Genomic DNA, 18,443 nt, shown 5'->3' with positions numbered 1-18,443 from the left:
TTTTTTCAGTGTATTTTACGTTTAGTACTACAATCTTGTTTCATTATTAGTAGTATTATTATTATTATTATTATTATTATTATTATTATTATTATTATTATTATTATTATTGTATTGTTTAGTGTAAAACAAACAACACATTTTCATCTTTTCTAAGTATGTAAATAATCGTGTAGGACAGGGGTAGCCAACATGACGCGTGTTACCAGGTGGCACGCGAAGTATTTTTCGATGTAGTATATCTAAAATATCTAAAAATTGTGACGTGATGTGACATTTTAAACTTTGTTTTCAGAATCTACGCGTAAAAATGGACTAAAACATGTATTATCTTCACGGAGGTAAATTTTATGTTGGTTAGTGTTATTGTTTGTAAATTGCTGATTAATATTTATTACATTTAATGAAACTAACATCTGTCCATTCTTATTATTATCATCATTAATTTCTCTAAATAGATTTACAAAACCTCTAATGGCAATTACATTAATACTAGTGGCTTGTGCAGCGAATGCTGCTGCAAACTAAGTTCGTTAGACGTGCAAATAAAAATTTTTCAGATTTATTTTCAATGAAGAATACTTGTCTTTTTTGTAGTTATTTGCTGCCATAATGATGAAACATACTCCCTCTGAATGGATTTTTTAGGCCAAATACTTTTTTTTGAACCTATCCAACTTCAATTTTTGAGTTTCAACGCGAAAACGCAAGTATCAATGTCAGGACGATAGCAGTAACTATTTCATGTCATTTTGGATTGTAAGCAAAAGTTAGAAAAACGTCAGGTTTGCTAAGCTTTCGAACAATAACATTTTCTTATAGCTGCTGCATGTAGAACTTGAAATGTAGAGAGTAAAATCATTTTATCCTACTAAGAGATCTTGCTGAAATGATCTGGAGACTACAATATTTTCTAGGCCTCTTATTTTATCAGTAAGTAATACCTTTTTATCTTTCCTTAGGAACTGTAATTTTTGCGCTCTCTCGAGCCAATACTGAAGACAGACACATATCAATATCTACACTACACCGCCATTAAATATATGAAAAAGACCCAACCCCACTGGGTTAATAAGTATAAAAATATTTGATTTTTAGTAACAATATTATTATCTTACTTAAGTTTTGTAGTTATATATATAGCAGCCACTCAGTAAATTATAGAAATGAAGATCTAAATTAAGATATTCTCTACATTTACTTACATACCTCAAAACGTTTCACTTTCATGCCATCAATATAGCATCAATATTATGTACAATTAATTAAAAATAGACGCATCATGAGTTTAACTATAATAATATTTAATTTCTAATGGTAATAATGTCATCAAACCACCTCAAGTTTCGTAGATTTGAATATCCAATACACAGCTATACTCAGAATATTATACACTGCAGAATCAGTTTTTAATAACAAATTGAATTGAGCTCTAAATATGTCGGAAATCCTGCAGGTCATGGCCTTCGTGTAATAGCCTATTGTTTATTGTAGTGTGTGTTTTGTTCTGAAATTCAATCAAGTCGGCCGTGATTCAATAAAATTAGTTCTCAAAACTGACAACAGATGGATTTTGGAAAATAGGAAAATTATGTAAGAAAATTGACATTTCACTGAAAACTACTATTTTTCCGAAAAACTTTGGATGCCAGGCATGAAAATGAGGGGTCACTCATTAAAATCCATTCAGCCGTTTTCCCGTAATTTCCATTATCAGTTCAAATTATATATATATATATATATATATATATATATATATATATATATATAGATTCTTATTATAGAAATATATTATATATATATATATATATATATATATATATATATATTGTTTTTCTCCCTGTAACATAGTTCTAGTAAGCTTATATTAAATTAATTTTCATCATTTTACTAGCTATCTCAAATCTCAAATTAATTATAATTGATTGAATTAAATTAGCTCATAAATTACTACTTTACCTTATAGGTTTATCTAAATTTAAATTACTATACCTTATAGGTTTATCTAAATTTAAATTAATAAGTAGTCTACTAGTCGTTAAAACTTAACTGAAGAATATTACTGGAAACCCTTTGAAGTGTACTGTAAATATTCGTAATTTAAATATGTGTTGTTTTGATTAAGGTTGGTTGAGTAGAAGAGAAGGCCTTATGGCCTTAACTCTGTCAGCGAAAATAAAACATTATTATTATTATTATTATTATTATTATTATTGTTATTATTATTATTATTATTATTATTATTATTATTATTATTATTATTATTATTATTATTATTATTATGTCTGAAGTCTGATTAGTGTACTATGTAGCTAATTGGCGATGTAGGCCCTCTGTAATGGCAGAGGAAAGGAACTGGCCAACCTACACCATCACCTCCCGGCCTATTTGCCTCATAAGTGGTGCCATGTTGGTATCACTTGTGAGGTTCACAATTGTCTTCGGACAGTTAACAACAGTCAATCACATTTATTTGATAATATGTTTTTCTCATACACCTCATCTTACTTATAACTTGTCTTGATCTATATGATTGAAAGATTAACATCCGACTTAGAGAAAGTGTAACCTGGCATTCCTCCATTCTTTTTGCTTGTTTATTTTTTGCATTCTTTTGCTATTTTGTGTTATATTTATATGTTAAAACGAGAAAAAATACTACGAAGAATACACATGTATTTATTGTTGTGTATTTATTAGTTGACTTGACATTAACTGATTCACATTTTTATTTACTTATTTATTTATAAATTTGTTTATTTATTTGTATATTTATTTGTTATTTGTCTATATACATACATATATAATATACATATATACAGGGTGTTTCAGGTCTGGTATTACAAATTTTCAGGGATGATGGGGAAGGGCACATGTATCAATTTGAGATAAGGAACACTGGTCCGGAAATGACTGAGTCGAAAGTTATAAGAAAAAATAGTTGTGTGGAAATGAAATTGTAATTTCGCACCACGTGCCCTCCTTCCCTTAACCTTTGAAACAGTCGTGGAAAGATGGTATGGATCGGATGTCTCCTACGTGGGTACTTGTCCCGATACAATCTGTGAGTTTGACTGGACACTGCAACTTGTACACATATACTGCTGTCTACAGACCTGCATATCAGGACCGACCATGTCCGTTACACATTACGCTATCTGCATTGCTCTAGTATAGTTTCTAATCCCCACCCCTCAGATAGCGCACTGAACGGAATACTGTAAATAGGCAATGTAAAAAAGTCAGATGAATACAGTATGTGTAAGATGTACAGATAAATACACATAATTAAGGTGGACAGAGGAATAAAATTATTTCATTTCCACACAACTATTTTTGCTTGTTACTTTCGACTCAGTCATTTCCGGACCAGGGTTCTTTATCTCAAATTGATGCATTTGTCCTTCCCCATCATCCCTGAAAGTTTGTAACACTAGCCCGGAAACACCTTGTATATAATCAAAGCAAATGTCAAATTATTACAGTAGTATTATACAAATTATACTGTATTTTCTAATTTAGCTGTACTCTTATACAACCACAACTACAAGAAACGAAAAATTATTACAATAGCATACATATAACGCACAAAAGAATAAACAAGTAAAATTAAACAAAGAAGAAGAATGCCAGGCTACACTTTTTCAGTGACTCCGAAGAGAAACCATGTCCCCGCTCTAGACATTCTCGATCAGCACCAGTTTACGAAAATTATCCAGCAAATTATATCTAGATTGCCGTAATAATTTAGTATCACGTCAGCTAGTATACTACTCAGTTCCATATCTCTTATTAGGAGAAAGGAAGGTACGTTGCATAAAGAGTATTAATGGACTGGACTTCACAAAATTGATGGAAACGGGACAACCACAACTATCACTATAGTCAACGTCAAGGATCTTCGTAATAGTGTTACCGGAGATGCCAGTCTCCATACCAGCTATTACGTGGATATCAATATTAACAACGGTAATGTACCGGAAGATCAAAGGAACCTGCAGTGTGACATTTCGTGGAATATGTAGCCTACCGATGTTAATTAGTAACGTAGAGTTGCGGTATGTGGGAAATGTATGCCAGGCTTAGCCTATGTGATGGACATCAAATTATTGCACGTCTTGTAGGTCCCAATATAATATAATACAATACCATACAATACAATATAATGAATGCAGTGCAGTGAAATATAATATAATATAATATAATATAATATAATATAATATAATATAATATAATATAATATAATATAATATAATATAATATAATATAATATAATATAATATAATATAAGTAACTTTCGAGAAATATAACTTTTGTTGACGTCGTACAAAATTTTATTCAATATTCTTTTGAGAAGATTGCTCAATATGTACCCGTAGATAAAATTATTGGGGATCATCAGTGTGCTTTTAGGCGTAATGGATCGAATATTATTTAGATTTTTTGTATTCGATAGATATTGGAGAAAAAAATGGGAGTATAAGGGTACAGTACATCAGTTATTCATAGATTTCAAAAAGGCATATGACTCAGTTAAGAAGTTTTATATGATATTCTTAATGAATTTCATATTCCCGAGAAACTAGTTCGATGAATTAAAATGTGTCTCAGTGAAACGTACAGCAGAGCCCGCATAGGTCGAATGCTTTTCCAATTCACCGCGGGCTAAAAGCAAGGAGATGCACTAACACCTTTACTTTTTAACTTTGCTCTAGTCTAGAGGATGTCATTAGAAAAGCCCAGGATAACAGAGAGGGTTTGAAATTGAACGGGATACATCAGCTGCTTGTCTATGCGGATGATGTGAATATAGCCCATCAGGAGAAAATCCACAAACGATTAGGGAAAGCACGATAATTTTACCTGAAACAAGTAAAGAGATAGGTTTAGCAGTAAGTCCCGAAAAGACAAAGTATATGATTATGTCTCGTGACCATATTATTGTACGAAATGGAAATATAAAAATTGGAAATTTATTCTTTGAAGAAGTAGAAAAATTCAAATATCAATATTAACAGTAATAAATATAAATGACACTAGGGAGGAAATTAAACGCTGAATAAATATAGGAAATGATTTGCTATTATTCGGTGTCATCCAGTCTTCTCTCAAAAAACCTGAAAGTTGGAATTTATAAAACAGTTATATTACCGGTTCTTCTTTATGGTTGTGAAACTTGGACTCTCACGTTGAGATAGGAACAGAGATTTTGTTGGAGATGGATAACATTTATATTTATTATTGGATTATTATTTGAAATTTTAATAATATAAAACTGACAGAGTGGTAATGTTAAAAATAATGTTAATACTATGTGAACAAAAGATTTTATAGCCTCAAATACAACAAAGTCATAATAAACATTAAGATTTCACCCAAGAATGTTTACTTGTAACACATCGATGGCTAAGAAGTAGTACCTGGTATCTGCAAAATTTCAGGTGAATAAAAATATTATTTTATAAATTAATATTTCTCAAAATAGACAAAGTTTTTGTATAATTATGTTTTTGCTTTGCAAGACCTTATACTCGAGAACAGAGTAGCAGTTAACTGTACAATTGTGTTACTGTAATATTAATGTAGTTATTCTAATTATTGTAAATAACAATGTAGTTAAACTAAATTTATCATTTTTGTAGATACCGGGTATCACTTCTTAGCCATCGACATCTCAAACCTACAGTGCTGGTGTAAGATCTATGTAATACGATAAATGAAATAAAAACGAACTGCGTATATCTTGGGCTTCTTATGAGTGTCTTGGCAAGTGAGTTTATTGGTTTCAAGCTACTTGCAACGGTAGGTCTATTTCACCAATTTTAAGTAGCCATTCTAGGGTCGTAACCCGCACCGATTAGTTTCACTGAAAGTTGGTTGAAGGTACCCAGTTTTACAGTGATGTGTCTCTAGTTTCATCCACAGCTTCAATTTCCGCGTCCACTTTCAAAACACCATAATGGCAAGATGACTGCTGTGTGCCGCAATGTGCAACAGTTACAATACCAGCTTGGCTTTTAATTAACTCTCGCTCTCCTTCTAACACAACAATAGGAGCAAAACTACTTTCTACTGTACAGTGGCGTACGCAGAATTTCATTATTAAAATTGTTTAAAATTTACTTTATTGATATTATAAATGTTGTAAAACGTGTCAAACCAATTGTAGAATCATTAATTTCGGAGAATCAACATGGATTCAGGATAGGAAGGTCATATGCAGATTGTATATTTATTATCACACAACTAATTGAAAAGCAACGAGAATTCAATCTTCCTACATATTTTGTCTTTACAGACTACGAAAAAGCTTTTGATAGAGTTGATCGTAACATACTACGGAAAGTACTGATGAATCGTGGAATCCCATTTCAACTAATTAGTGCTATACAGAGCCTTTACAAAAACAATAAAATAATGATTAAAATACCAAATAGTACAAGCGAGATGGTAGAAATAAATCAAGGACTGCGACAAGGGTGTCCCCTTTCACCCACTATGTACCCAACAAAATTTTTATTGTAAATGATTTCCTACGTTTTCTTATCTTAATGTTTTTTCTTTTTCTTTCCAAGTGTCACAAAATTGTTTTGTTTACTTATTATTCTTTATGAATTGATTAGTAGGCCGATCTATCGAACCCTTATTTAGGGCGGCTTTTGTTTCTACAAATTATCTAAATTATCTATCTACATGGACGAAATCATACAAATATGGATGACTAAGATTGAACATTTTAACATTAATAAGCTAAATTTTACAACATTATTTTATGTAGACGATCAAGACGTGATAATTAGTGGCAGTGAAAATGAACTACAGAAAGCAATTTTCAGATTGAATAAAGTAGCCAGTGATTTTAATATGACTATTACACTTTTACTACGTCATACTACTTTTGACCAATAAAACGGTACGAAAGGACGTATTTCAACCAATCATGGCTGCTTATCGTACAATTTTATCCCGTCCCTACCATTTGTTTAATTTTATCGCGTCCCTAGCATTTGTTTCTTTGTTTGCCAACATTTCAAACTGTGCTGGTCTGGACGTAAAAAAAAACAACAACAGAAAATTACAAACCACTCCAGTCGATGCACAGCAGTTTCAAATATGACTCGCATTGGCATTCAAGAACAAGCATTAATAAAGATCACTGGTCATACCTATACATCTTCCCCGAAATCCTATTTACAAATAAATGAAGAGCGCCATTCGGAAATCCTGAATAAGTTGAGGAATAAACCATGTACATCAACGAGTTCTACTTCTTTTAAGTACACGTCTAATATAAAACACTAACACCAACCACTAAAACATTCAAATTTGAAAATTGTACTTTCAATAATTGTTTCTTTTAAAATTATTCATGTTTATTTTTTATGTCATCATCGTTAATTAAAACTTTTCTTGTTTATTTCATCATCCGTAATTAAAACTTTTCTAACACTTGTTTATTTTATTTAGGTTATGTTATAGCTTCTGCTATATGATATTATGGATAGTCACGTATCAGAGATTGTTTAATACTAAGATTTATTGAAAATCATCTGTAAAGTGACGTTGATTACTGGGATCCGGATAATTGAAGTGGAATACAACTGTTTTAATAAAAATGAAATTGAATCAACAAAGCCTTCTTGACTAGTAACCGTCTACAGAGTTCAATGAAGATTCCATAGTTGGCACACCTGATAATATCACATAATCATAACACTCCACTGCCATCTAGCATGCGTCTAGCGCAATATTTGTAATGTTGAGATGGTACAATAATATATTTGAAGACGGTTGTATTTTCGTAAGTCAATTAATATTTTATTGTATTGGAGTACTTCGTTACTTCTAATCTTTATATACTTTCTTCTAATCGTGTAATAGTCAATCAAATCCCACTCGAGTTTTGATTTTCTCTAGATAAATCAAAACTTCTAGTGAGATTACTGTTGAAAATCTCAGCAGAAAAAACAAAAACTATGGCATTTGTAGGATCACAACCATTACCGGTGAAAATCGAATTAAATAATATAATTGTACAACAACATTTAAATACTTAGGCTGCAATTTGACTTACAAGCCAAACTCAGAGATTGAAACTAAAATCAATGTTTTTAATCATTTTTGCGGAACTATACGACGAACATTGGGCAGAACAGTGAGGAAGGAAACTTTATTAAAATTTTACAAAGTTATGATTCTACCAGCATTCCTTTATGGCAGTGAGAGTTAAACATTACGAAAAGATCAAGAACGTAGAATTGTAGCCAGCGAAATGAAGTTCTTAAGATATGTGGCAGGTTACACCTTGATAGATAGGAAGAGAAATGAAGATATAAGGAAGGAGCTAAAAATGGAAAGTTTAATCGAGACGATTGACAATTATAGAACTAACTGGATACAACATGTAGACCGAATGCCTGAAACACGCATAACAAAAGCTGCTCTACAGTATATGCCTAGAGGAAGAATATCGCTGGGAAGACCTAGAAAGAGATGGCGAGATCAGTTGTGAGGAGACGTAACAGGCCATTCGAGAGGCCTAATACTTATTTGAAGAAGATGATGATGATGATAAATGTTGTATATTATTATTATTATTATTATTATTATTATTATTATTATTATTATTAAAGTTACGGTATTTACTTTTTACGCATGTATATTCGGAAATTATGATTGCTAGCCACATTTTTCAAGTGTAACAGGCCCTTGTTCTATTTAGGATTAACTTAAGGGGAGAAAATGCCGAAATTTAATTATTTTTCTAATTGATGAACAATTTTCATTTTTTGTATGTAGAAATATTGTTGCTGCAAGAACTTAAAATCGAGATTAGTTTTTTTAAACAAAAATTCGGTCCAAATTAAAAAAAACATGATACAATAATGTACTGAAGTGGATGTATCTCAGCCAGTTTTAGAGATAAATTCACAATTTCTATAACATTTTACTACTGAGAACATGTTCTTTAAAATATCTGGAGCACAGCTTTTAAAATTTTGAGATGAAGAACTAAGCCTATTCATACACTTTAAGAATTAATTTTACAGGTACTCTTTATAGAATATGAAGACGTATATTTCAAATGCAACAAAGAAACAAATTTCTATTCTAGAGAAAATTTCCTAACAGCCTAAATAATGTTTGCACCGACGCACGTACCATTAATAGTTCCGAAGATGCTATATATAACTTGTAATGAAAAAGCAAAAAATTGAAGTTACAGGAAATTGCAATAAAAATTAGTGTCATTTAAAAACCGCCTGCAGTAGAGCTTTAAAAGAGGAGTCGCTGCTGCAGATGACAAGGTCATAAATGCCCATTAAATTTTATGTAGCTTATTTTCGTATCGAAGAGTATTTAAAAAGAGAACAATTACAAAAAAAAAAAAAGAATTTGCTGCAAATTGTAGTCAAAGTTTAGTATCATTTAAAAACTGTGTTTGTAGATCTTTAAAAATGGCGTCACTACAGATGACAAGGCCGTAAGTACGCATTAAACTGTACGTAATTTATTTTTATATATAAACATTATTTTAAAGGAAAGCATTTTTTTAATTTACTGGTTTTTCACCATATTTAACGATCTTCCCCCATTAAGTAGGTACATGTTAATACAGAAGTAACATGGTCCAATATGTACAGGACAGAAATAGAATCATACTGATAATTTTCAAGTACAGGCCTTCTAGGGTACAGTAGTGTCAAAAAAACCGGACCAACCCTTGTAGCTGATTTCAGAGTCTTGTTCACTCCAAAGCACAATAGACTGGTAACTAAGACTTTCGTGGTTCGAATCCTGCCTGGGAAGGAAACTTTTTTTTGTTTCTTATTATAATTTATTCCCAATACTTATCGATTGCTGGTAAAATTCATGTTGTGGGAATAATAAGTTAATTAAGTAGTAAAATATCGTTGCAATCGAAAAGTATTGGGAATAAATTTGAATAAGGAACAAAAAAAAGTTTCCTTCCCAGGCAGGATTCGAACCGCGAAAGTATTAGTTACCAGTCTATTGTGCTCTGGAGTGAACAAGGCTCTGAAATCAGCTACAAGGGTCGGTCATTTTTTTTTCCACTGCTGTATTTTATAAAAATGGAAAATGCTATTTCGGCCAGAGAAAATACAGGTAAAATATTGAGTTAGGCTATAGTTCTGTTTGCGTGCGTCCGACTTCAGCCTGACAAACCCTTAAAAATTTCAACAAAACCCAAACCGACTTAGATCCGTGGGTTTGGCCTTTGCTCTTGCAGATCTCTAAGGCCAGGAACGATTACACGAGCCAGTTCTACGATAGTTTGATGTTGATGATGATAATGATGATGTTCATTATTATTATTATTATTATTAATATTATTACAAGGAATGGCGAGAAGATAATCACTGTTTCAGGCCTGATATCTGAAAATGATTGCGAAAGAAACGCAGGGAGTGTTGTTGAGCGGCTACCATTTCCCTACCGTTATTAAAATAATTAAACGCTTTCGAAGGAAGTTTTGATATAGGAAAATTCACTCTCTGTGTAATACTAAATCGGATTTACATAAAATCCCCTGTGTGAACGTATTGGAGTTGAAGTCGTACGAGGTATTAAAGACGGAATGTTGTCATACTATGAAATATGAAATAAATACAAATTGTAAAGCTCTCTGTAGTCTTTATGTCTCTCTCACTGGTTGTCCGGCTGTCTGGATAAATACTAAACTATTATTCATGTTCAAAATTTACCTGTGAATTCATCTGAGAATGACGAGTGTGAAATATTGAGGAGTTAATATAGAGTGTCCCAAATTGATGTATACACATTTTGAAATACTATTTCTCAGCAACGAGATGAGACAGAAATACGATTTTTGCGGTTTTATATTCCTTAAGCCCGTACATGTTCAAAATAGCCCCACTTCGCCACAGTACACTCCCAACAACAACGTACAACAGAGCGACATACCAACTGGATTGTTGCTCATGGAATGTCATTACAGGCATGTTCAATCTGAACTCTCAGTTCCTCCAGTGTTTACTTGTTTCGTGATGTACACTGTGTCCTTTAGAACTTCCCGTAGGTAGAAGTCTGGAGGGGTTAAATCCGGAGAACTCCGCAGCACTTCCTCTTCGTCCTATCCATCTCTGAATCGTCCTCATTTAGCGCGTGGACAAGTCTCGGTATGTAAAGCTTCCATTTTCGAGCTCGAAAAATTCGATGAAAACTGGATTTGCTGATATCAATCTTTTATTTTTTTTTAATTTTAGTAGGTTATTTTACGACGCTTTATCAACATCTTAGGTTATTTAGCGTCTGAATGAGATGAAGGTGATAATGCCGGTGAAATGAGTCCGTGGTCCAACACCGAAAGTTACCCAGCATTTGCTCATATTGGGTTGAGGGAAAACCCCGGAAAAAACCTCAACCAGGTAACTTTCCCCGACCGGGAATCGAACCCGGGCCACCTGGTTTTGCGGTTAGACGCGCTAACCGTTACTCCACAGGTGTCAATCTCACGAGAACATTGCCTCATTGACTTCTTTCGGGATTGTGCAAAAGCCTGCATAACTGCATCAACACTCGCGTTATCGGTGGAACTTCTCTTTCTTCCGCACCGCCCTTTCAACATAATAACTTGCACCGTTCTGTCGACTTCAAACTTGTCTCGGATTCTTGTGATAGTTAATCTTGTTGGTAGTTGTGTTCCAAATTCAACCCTCCAACGTCGTTGAACTTCAACAACATCCTGCACTTTCCAACAACATTTTAGTATCCACTTACGTTAATCGAACAATAATTGCACCGCCATATTTGTTTATAAACAGATGAACATGTTTCCATGCTTTCCATTGCCTCCTGAATCATAAACCGCAAAAATCGTATTTCTATCTCATTTCTTGGCTGTGAAATAGCATTTCAAAAAGTGTATACATCAATCTGGGACACTCTGTATTAAGGGACATGCTATTTGAACTAAATGGCAGCTGTGAACAGTATGGGATGAATATATCGGAAGAAAAATAAAGAAAGTAAACGCGCGAATTCGAAATGAAGCAATGGAACAAGTGGACAACTTCAAATACTTGCAGTGTTCTATAAGTAGTAACATGAGCTGCTGCAGGGAAGTCAAAAGGAGGATAGCAATGACGAAGGAAGCTTTGAGCAGAAAAGGAAAAAGGGATAACTTCTGCGGACCTCTGGGAAAAGAACTAAGGAAGAGATTACTGAAGTGCTTTGTATGGAGTATTAGTTACCATTGTTTTGGGCAGGAAAGTGAACATTACGATGAAGTGAAAAGGAACGACTAGAAGCAATTGAGATGTGGATATGCAAAATAATGGAGTTCGTGAAATGGACAGACAAAATAAGAAATGAAGCTGTGTTGGAAATAGTGGGTGAAGAAAGAATGATGCTGAAACTCACCAGGAAGAGAAAAAGGAATTGGCTGGAAAAATGGCAAAGAAGAAATTGCCTATTGAAGGATTCACTGGGAGGAATGATGAACGGGAGGAAAGTTCGGGCAGAAGATACCAAATTATAGACAACATTAAGGTGCACGGTTCATAGATGGAGACTAAAAAGAGGGCAGTAAATAGAAAAAGATTGGAGAATGCTGGGTTTGCAGTGAAAGACCTGTCTTTGGGTAGAAAACAATGAATTAACTTACAAATAAGAAACATGAATAACAATACGAGAAATAAATATCAAAGACTTGATTTGTCCTTCAACATGTTAAATTTAATATAACAAATGAAGAGGAAGGACTTGGCTATGTAAAAAATTTATATCAGGGACATTAATCATTATCCACAAATTCCTGCATATAACCAAAAAACTATGTCTGGAAAAATAATAATTAGCGGTTAAAGACACCTACATGAAAAACCAGAGTTCCGGTGCTCGTGTCAACTGTTTTCTGTAGGCATATATTATATTATCCACCAATACTCAATGCATGGAAAATAATTACATTTATGTACACCTTCATTATCCATATCAAGGGCAACATTCCAGAAGAGCACATAAAAATACTGCAATGTACAGTAAAATCATATAAATATGGAACGATTTTTATTATCTTTGTTGACATAACAAGTACGTTCTTTGATTCTTTGTCATTCCCATTCTAATTGAAGAGTCCACTGCAAGAATGATGGATGTCACTTTCTTGTCGAAAATGAACCAAGACTGTCAAGGCATAGCTTAAGACATATAGAATGTACATAGAGAGTTATATGGCAATGACACTGATAGTCATTGTCCAGTAATGATCGGAAAATCACAGTTAAGCTTTGAGCGCTAAGTATTTCAAACTTTCAATTGCTTCTCCTGCAAAATGTATTCCAAATGACATCCATCATTCTTGTAGTGGACTCTTCAACTCTCAAACGATTGTTTTAAAATAAATAGGTTCCATTAAAGTATTTCAATAACGTCTTTCTAGTAAGATTCCCTCGATAACATTATTGTTAATGCCAATGTATTTATGTATGTTGCTTATAAAGAAGCACTATATTTGTCCCGTTCATATAAAATAATTTCAAGATGTAACACAAAAATTTCATTTCCAGCACGGCTATATTATTATGACTATTATTATTACTGTTGTGCGTGACAACTTAGGTCGGATGACTACTGCGTTCGACTCCCGCTCACACTCATCAGGATTTCTGACACCACTATTATATTTATAATGGAAAAGAAACGATTTTACTGAAAGAGCTGGGACTCTCAAGATATTATAGGAAAACTACATGGTTACTTAACTTAGGTTCTAGACTGAATTGATTATGAACGGAACTATACTTGATTTATTAAATATATACAAATTTACATAATGAATTACTCACATGGTATATCTCTTGTCGGAGCTGATGCCATCACGATGTGTCCTGTCTTCGACTTATTCTTCACCAAGACCGCCGTTTCGTCCCCCAAGCAAACGCTTTTCATGTTCTCTTCCCGACTTCCCAGCCGAGGCGTACCCACGCTATCCAACAGGTGAGATGGGCTTTAAACCCTTTTTGTTTATACGTGCTTGAGGATGACGCCTTAATCAAACGTCTGTTATAATTAATTCGATTCAATGCAATGCAGAAATAAGTCGCTTTAATGACACTACGCGCAAGAAAAGAGTTCAAACAATGCGTGTTTTCATTTAATCAATTAAAATGCATGCTTTATTACACTAAACCAATGTGATTAGTCCAGCTGTGATTCGTGGCGTAAGAATACTTTTATCGCAGTCGGTGATTAACCGCACGCGCGACATACGTAACTCCATAACGCTAGCTAAGTATCTACTTCGCAAGCTGGGATTGCATTGCGTTTCCGCTTTAGGCGATGTATTCTGCTGACACTTTTCCTGGATTGTCTCGAATTTAATACCTAACTAGAAATCATGCTTAAGCTCTGAGGAATAATAATAATAATAATAATAATAATAATAATAATAATAATAATAATAATAATATTATTATTATTATTATTATTATTATTATTATTATTATTATTATTATTATTATTATTTTGACTCATCCGTTGCCTTATGTTCCATCCCGGGTCAAGTTGTGATGGAAATTGTGATGAATAAAGCAGACGTTGAAGACGTTTTTCCTTTGGGTTCTCCCGTTTCCTCTATCATCCCACCATCCTATCATCCTTCTTGATTGATTTTGAGGTAATAATAATAATAATAATAATAATAATAATAATAATAATACTTACAACTTACAAATGACTTTTAAGGAACCCGCAGGTTCATTGCCGCCCTCACATAAGCCCGCCATCGATCCCTACCCTGTGCAAGATTAATCCAATCTCTATCAATGTATATCCCACCTCCCTCAAATCCATTTTTAACCTTATTTCTTTGCTGTGGTCGTGCCAGAGAATCAGTCCCATTCCGAGGCTTATTGTAGGGTTTCGTAACAAGTTGTTTTTACGGTGATGGGTTGCTAGCCCTTCGTCCAACCCCCAAGCTGGAGGACCACCCCTTATCGGCTGTCCACGACTGCTTATTCAATATTTTCGCAGCTACCCTCCATATCTGGTGGCCGTCTCCTCTATCCGCAACCTGAGAACGCGCCATGCCGTGGTGACAGGGACCCACAATACATGGAATAATAATAATAATAATAATAATAATAATAATAATAATAATAATGATGATAATGATAATGATAATGATAATGATAATGATAATGATAATGATAATGATAATGATAATGATAATAATAATAATAATAATAATATTCAATTCAATTCAATTTATTAAGCCATTAAACATACAGTGATAGGCTTCGTCACAAAAAAAATACATTTGAAAATAAACATATAATTGAAAACAGCAATTAAAATGAAAACACAAAACATTTTGAAACTCTAAAGTTAATGAAAACACTTCACTCTTATGTAATAATTGTAACTAATCTAAATAACTTTATTTATTAAAAAACAATTTCGTATGAATTTATGTTAAGAAACTCATCTACAGAGTAGAAAGTATTAATTAAAAGCCAATTATAATATATATATATATATATATATATATATATATATATATATATATATATATATATATATATAAATTTGTGACAGTTAATATCTGTGATTGTTTGAAAAGAGGTCGACAATGTCCAAGATAGTTTGATTGACATGGAATTCTAATGGCTTTCTTTTGCAAAATCAAGACACTTCCAATTTTGCTACTATTTCCCCAGAAAATAGTGATGAGAAATGAAATACATTTTTAGGCACTAGTAAAATAGGAGCTAAGATTAAGGTTATTATTACAAAGGTATAATATTCAATGATAAACCATACATGTTGGGCCAATTATACAGTGTTCATAGATTTGATAAGAAACGTAAAAAATTATATATTACAGTTATATGAGCACTAATAAATATAATATAATCATTAAAAAATTAGTAAAAGTCAGACATGTTTCGGAGATGCTTCTCCATCCTCAGTGACTTTACCACGACCGCTGGTTCAGGTGATCGAACAGCGTTGTTGCTTGGCTTAAAGGAGACAAGCAACAACGCTGTTCGATCACCTGAACCAGCGGTCGTGGTAAGGTCACTGGGAATGGAGAAGCATCTCCGAAACATGTCTGACTTTTACTAATTTTTTAATAATTATATTATATTTATTAGTGTTCATATAACTGAAATATATAATTTTTTACGTTTCTTAACAAAGGTATAACTTGAGAATAAACAAGCAAATAATATGGCACAGAATGTATAATCTATGGATTCTATGAAAATTACTGTTAAATAAAAAGATTAACACGCATCGTTATTCCTTGCCATGAGGAAATCTGCCAACCATAATACTGTAACTAAGGGACGGAACTTTTCCAAACCTGAGTTCCTATGTGTATTCGTAGGTGAGCCGTCTGTTGCCAAACTACGCAGACTTACAGCCTAATTTTCTAATTAACCATTACAAAACGCAACACATATGTTTTTATTTATTTTAATGTGGTATATTGTCCCTCAATCTGCACAGTTTTGTCACTTTCCCCCTGTGTAGAAGAGTGGAACATACAAGTCTGTCTGCAGCATACAGAGAGGAGTCCACACCTGTGGAGTAACGGTCAGCGCGTCTGGCCACAAAACCAGGTGGCCCGGGTTCGAATCCCGGTCGGGCAAGTTACCTGGTTGAGGTTTTTCCGGGGGTTTCCCTCAACCCAATACGAGCAAATGCTGGGTAACTTTCGGTGCTGGACCCCGGACTCATTTCACCGGCATTATCACCTTCATTTCATTCAGACGCTAAATAACCTAGATGTTGATACAGCGTCGTAAAATAACCCAATAAAAAATACAGAGAGGACTCTGCGTTGTGATTCCATCGAATGTGTGCCGCACTGGCGCATCTGCCGCCTGCTGCCATTGACGATGGGTGGATCGCGATAATGGGAACCTGCCCTCAAGGGAAACAAATCGAAGAGTTCAGCGACTATTTTGCTGCACAATGGCTACAAAATGATATCATTCAAAGTACGGCATGTGGACTTACCATGGTCGAAACCGCAGAACTATTACGTCGTTGAAGGGCGGCATCGTCGCCTTAGAAACATTCCAAAAACCGAACCAAACATTTTTGAATTAATTAAAGCTTTAAATGAGAAGATGCAAGGTTTGTCCTAACGTTTAAACTCAAGAGCGGGAAATTTTCTTCTGTATTAAAAACAGAGTGTTAGAAACAGTTGACTTTATGATATTTCCATATGTCATATTTGCATTATATCCTGACAGAGTTGGTTGCCGATTTGGGAGAATCTTTTTAGGTAAATTGGAACATATAATTTTGTATACATTTTCAATATTTTTGTAATAATATTGTTTCCTAACGTAGGCGTATTTAGTTCAGAAGACCTTATCTATAAAACGCCATCCATCATATACAGAAAGTAATAGGCCTATTTTCGGCCGCTGTTACATATTTTAGCATATCGTCGTTGTTCCTGCAATAACTCCTATGTGCAAAATATAAACATTTTCAGTAGGAAGGAAAAAACACATTTATTCATCCTATGGCAGCCGTACATAGGAGACTGTGAATTCTTACATTTTCGAAACAAAGAAATATAATTACATATAGGAGATTTTATTATTTGCTGTATCACTATTTAAGTTATTTAATAGAGCAAAAATTTGAAAATCGATAAATATGTCACATAGAAGTTATTGCAGGAACAACGACGATATAGCACAGTGGCAGAACGAATTTATTTGTATGTATTTATTTACACTGCAAGTGGGCAAGCACCCGGTGGCAGTGGTATACACGATATAATCAATACAAAATAAAATTACAATTTTCATTTCATTCCATTTCATTTCATTTATTTAATATTATAAACTTGAGCTACATTAGGCATTGCAGCCCGAAAGAACAGAAGCTCGTGCTCGGGCGCAGTTCAGATCAGTTATACAAAACATATAAGAAAATAAAGAGAGTTCATTGAGCAAAGTAACACTGATAAGTGGTAAAATACATACAGCATGTAATAATAGGGTCTATATACAAATAGAAAATATAAAAATACATGAATATTAGAGTATCAATTTTTAACTCAATTCGCTTAAACAATTAAATAATTAATCTGATTTGTTTCTCAAATCTATGTGCGTTAAGTGTACTTAGCTCAGGGTAAGCTCTAATTAATGCATTATATATTTTGGGTCCAAAATTTCTGCTGTGTTTTAATCCAGCAATTGTGTGGCATTTGGGATTATTTAGGAAGAAACTGTAGTTTTGTCTCGTATGGTATTCGTAAGGATCAAATTTAAATTCAATGTGGTTTTTATGGAAGTAAATCAGCAATGTTTGTTTATAAATTTGTTCTAGATTTGATACACCAAATTCCTGAAAAATTAATTTTGTTGGGTAATCAAAAGGTTTATATAGACAAATCTTGATAATTCTTTTTACAATACACAATA

At 33.3% G+C, this 18,443-nt stretch overlaps 1 protein-coding gene across 1 annotated transcript in view; it reads left to right on the top strand.

Moving 5' to 3' along the window:
* Positions 1-18,443, top strand: part of LOC138704230 (uncharacterized) — a 538,384-nt gene that overhangs the window by 456,536 nt on the left and 63,405 nt on the right. The gene's annotated exons all lie outside the window — the stretch shown is intronic.

The sequence above is a fragment of the Periplaneta americana genome, chromosome 8, assembly GCF_040183065.1.
Source record: "Periplaneta americana isolate PAMFEO1 chromosome 8, P.americana_PAMFEO1_priV1, whole genome shotgun sequence".
Lineage (NCBI taxonomy): Eukaryota > Metazoa > Arthropoda > Insecta > Blattodea > Blattidae > Periplaneta > Periplaneta americana.
Note: the sequence above shows the minus strand (reverse complement) of the source record. Positions and strands in the feature narration are given on the sequence as shown.